Raw genomic sequence first — 4,646 nt, 5'->3', positions numbered from 1 at the left:
CAGAGAGTTTGAATTGGTGCAACAATGTTGGAAAATAGTTGAGCATTAATTGTCTATCAAAGCAGAAGATTCATGTACTTTGGGGAACATACCCTAGAGAAATGTGTGAGCATGTGCAGCAGGCATGAAGAAGACATCACAGTTTCCTAACAGCTCCAAATAGGGAACTTAAAGGTCAATAGGAGTAGAACAAAGAGAGAAATGAAGTGTTATATAGCCATACAACAATATACTAAAACAAACTAGTGAACGAACTAAAACTATATATTGTCAGTTGAAAGAAGAGAGAAAAAAAGATGGAATGCAGTATAATCCCACTTATATAAAACTAAAAAGCTAGTAAATTAACTATAATTTTTAGAGATACTTCTATACTGATGGATAAAAAACACAAAGAAAAACAAGAAAGTGATAATTAGAAGTTAGGATTGTGGTTATTTCTAGTGGAGAACATATGGGATGTAATCTAATAAGGAAACCTGGGTCTTTTGAAGGGCTGATAATGTTATTTTTCTTGATTTTGAGTTTCTTGACTGTAAGAGAGTGATCAATTTATAATTATCCACTTTATACAGCAAAAGTTTATGAACTTTCTGAGTGTGTTGATCTCGTTCTCCTAAAATCAAAGGGCTTATATTTTTGTTTTACTTTAAGACAAAAGTGGAGAGAGAACCTGTCAACAATAATATTAGTCCAGAGCCCTTTCCAAGAGTGCAAAGTCAACCCTCTTAAATAGAGAATCAATTCTTTTTAGTGTTGGAGACACAACAAGAGTAAAATTCTCTACACATTTTTGCTTTTACCTATAAGGTAATAGAAATTAATGGAGTCAATTTCCCTATAGGATGGGAAAACTATTAATAATAGATTTACTTCTCATATAGTCATGCCCACAAAGTAAAATTTCATTTGGCAAAGGAGTTTTAAATTCAATAGTTTTGATCTTTTGGAAAACGTCTTTAAGACCGTATATACTTTTAGTTAAAAGAAATTATATGGGATAGTTGAGAATTATATAGATAAAAAAGGCTTCCCAGGTGGCACTAGTGGTAAGGAACCCATCTGCTAGTGCTAGAGCCGTAAGAGATTCAGGTTCAACCCCTAGGTCAGGATGATCCCCTGGAGCAGGGCATGGCAACCCACTACCAGTTGTATTCTTGCCTGGAGAATCCCATGGACAGAAAAGCCTGGTGGGCTACAGTCCATAGGGTTACAAAGAGTCAGATATGACTGAAGTGACTTAGCATCCGACTCTTTTCAACTCTCTGGACTGTAGCCCACCAGGCTCCTCTGTCCAAGGAGTTCTCCAGGCAAGAATACTGGAGTGGGTTACAATGCTCTCCTCCAGGGGATCTCCCCAACCCCAGGGATCAAACCCACATCTCTTATGTCTCCTGCATTGGTGGGCAGGTTCTTTACCTCTAGCGCCACCTGGGAAGCCCTTTATTTATTTTTTTTTTTTAATTTTTTTTTATTAGTTGGAGGCTAATTACTTCACAACATTTCAGTGGGTTTTGTCATACGTGTAAATCTATGGCTGATTCATATCAATGTATGGGAAGCCCTTTAAATTTATTCTTTAGTACTTCTGACTTTTTTGAAAATGTCTTTAAGAGCATATATACTTTCAGTTAAAAGAAATTATGTGGGATAGTTGAGGAGTCTATAGATAAAAAGGGCTTCCCAGGTGGCACTGGTTGTAAAGAACCCATCTGCTAGTGCTGGAGACACGAGAGATGCAGGTTCGATCCCTAAGTCAGGTTGATCCCCTGGAGCAGGGCACGGCAACCCACTACAGATTGTATTCTTGCCTGGAGAATCCCATGGACAGAAAAGCCTGGTGGGCTACAGTCCGTAGGATTGCAAAGTGTCAGATATGACTGGAGCAACTTAGTATGCACACATATAAATACAAAATTTGATTCCTTTGGCCATCAGCATAATATGGCTGTCAAACTGTAAACAAATTTTCAAAACCTTTACCACATCTTTGAGATCCAATGTGTCTGACCCCATTGGGGACAGTATCTCCTTGATCACTGTTCTGTCTGTGGTTCCTTTCCTCTGCCTTAGCACTTGCCATCTCCTCTCACGGTACAATGTACCCCAGATACACTCACAGCTCACTCTTCTCTTCACTCAATGTTTTGCACATAAAACCACTTTGGAAGAGCTTTTCTGAACAACTGTCTCTAACATATAACCATGCATCACTATTCTTTGTCTTAGGTGTGTGTGTGTGTGCTTGTAAAATCCACTCAAGAATTTAGACAAGGACTTTGGTCACCATCCTCATGTTCCTAGCACATGAGAGACTGCCTGACATGTGTTAATAATTGGGAAACATTTGCAAATAAATTAATTTCTATGAATACACTAAGTTGAATATATTCTTCCCTAATTTTTTACAGATAAGGAAACCGAGGCTGAAGAAATTCAATTCTTTTCAAGGTCTTACAAGGTGGGAAGAGATAGAAATGGACTTGAAACCAATAAAAGAAACTCTTTGATGTATCCAGTCCAAAAGACAAATATTGCAGGCAAAGCTGACCTCAGTGATGGAAAAGTCTAATTCTGATAATACAATGGGAATGGAAAGGAACACTCAGAAGAATACTTGTAGTTGACAGAAGAGATTAAAAACATTATACACACACAAGAAAGAAGAAATATGGGTTCAAGTATGAATGTGCTTTATTGGAGAAGCAAAGGAATAGACACACCAGGTGCTCACAGGGTAGAGATCACAACCTGACAGACAAGCACATAGCAAAGAGATATCAGGCAATGATCCTGCTGCTCTTCTTCCAAGCATGTGGTGTCAGCTTCAGGAACCAAGCCTTTTCTCTGTTGCCTGTCAGTGCAGGAGGGAGATTAAGGAAGATGCAATCATCACCATGGCCGAAGGGAGGACATGGAAGGGAAGAGCCTGGATCTTGGTGCTGTTACTTCCACTTGGGTGGACACTTCTGCTTGCATGGTGGGCATGGTGGCCCAGGAGGGCATTTCTGCTGGTTCACTGGAGGTGGGCATGGATGCGGTGGGCAAGGCTCATGGGACTTCTGTGGGCACACTTTTGGAGGAGGATGGCAGGGCTCCTTGACCTGATGGTGATGCTGCTGATGCTGATGCGGATGTGGGTGATGGTGGTGAGACATCCTTCCTGGGTCTCAAGGAATCTGAAATACAAACAGACAACATCGTTCATAACAGAGTGTCCTAATAGTAAGTAGAACAATTAGCTGAGCCAACAACCCTCCCATTTCCAAGAACCCTTTGTGATCCCCAATATAGTCCTTGTGGTTTTTTGTAGCTTCTTTACCCTTCATTTTTAGCACCTCTTGCCCTCAGACCTTCAGTCTTTTCTGGTTAATCTCTCATCCTACCACTTTCTAAAGACAAAATTACCTACACAGGTCTTATGTCAGTACAAATACAGTCTGAAGAAGAAGAATTTGGATGTTAAAATTGCAGCCAATCCCAAAATAAATCTCTTCTTATATCTCCCATGAGGTCTTGATTGCTGGTCTGACTGACTTGACTGTTGGTTTCTGAGGAGAAATGCAAAGGCCCAAATCTAGCATTCAGTGGGATTGAATGCTGAGAATAATGCACTTGGAACTAATGTAGGATATGCTATAGCATAGCATCTCATCTCACTTATTCTCCCTCAGGTGAAGATTGTGCCTCTGATTCCAATTCTCTCATCACATTCAAGATGACATTCAAGACCAAATAACAAAATATGCTCCTAAAACACATTATCTTCTTTTTCCCATAAATGAAGTGAGTGGAGTCGCTCAGCTGTGTCCGACTCTTTGCAACCCCCATGGACAGTAGCCTATCAGGCTCTTCCATCCATGGGATTTTCCAGGCAAGAATACTGGAGTGGGTTGCCATTTCCTTCTCCAGGAGATCTTCCCCACCCAGGGATCGAACCTGGGTCTCCCGCATTGTAGACAGATGCTTTACCATCTGAGCCACCCCATAGAGAGCACTATGAAGATCAGTATATTATACAGCTGTTAATTAGAGATAAACTAAACTAAATGGTTAAAGTAAAGTCACTTCTACCCTCAGATGAAACTCTGCCAGCCAAGTGCCAAAAAGACCTCTGAGAGTTGTACTCACCAGAGGCTCCAAAGAAGACCTATGACTGAGTATCACGAAGCTAATACTGTGTGGAAACTCCTTTTATCAGGATCAGACAGCTCCACCCAGGGGAACAGCCTAGCACTCTCGTGATGCACTTGTTTCCCACCCCAAATACCACATGCTTCCAATCTCAAAAGTAACTTGCCACACTCATGCTGATATCACAAAGCTCCCTTGTTCATGGACTTCCTTACCCTTCACTGAGGAAGTATAGAATGATTCACTCAATACTTTGTCATATACTTCCTTGGCCAATGTCGTGTACCAGTCAGGAAATATGAGGAATTCTTTGACAATGGTGCTCCTCATCCATTGTCAGAATTGGTACTTCCCCCTCTCCCCAGCTCTCCAAGCATCTGGTATGTAAAATTCATCACTCCACTCCATTTCACCTGCCAGCACTCACCTTCATTTCCTTTGATGGTAGAAACCAAGGTTTGCTAACAGGACATACCTTAACCCATACACACATTTTTTTCTAATTTCCCCTT

The 4,646-nt window shown here is 40.8% G+C and overlaps 1 long non-coding RNA gene across 1 annotated transcript; it reads right to left on the bottom strand.

Annotated features, from left to right (window-relative positions):
• Positions 1 to 2,676: 2,676 nt before the first annotated feature.
• Positions 2,677 to 4,175, bottom strand: LOC122434970. Its single transcript, XR_006267511.1, has 2 exons — positions 4,132 to 4,175; positions 2,677 to 3,179 (listed from the first exon to the last, which is right to left on the bottom strand). It is a non-coding gene; the product is annotated as an uncharacterized LOC122434970 (long non-coding RNA).
• Positions 4,176 to 4,646: the final 471 nt, after the last annotated feature.

The sequence above is a fragment of the Cervus canadensis genome, chromosome 2 (genome assembly GCF_019320065.1).
Source record: "Cervus canadensis isolate Bull #8, Minnesota chromosome 2, ASM1932006v1, whole genome shotgun sequence".
NCBI lineage: Eukaryota > Metazoa > Chordata > Mammalia > Artiodactyla > Cervidae > Cervus > Cervus canadensis.
This window is presented reverse-complemented; position numbering and strand designations above follow the sequence as displayed.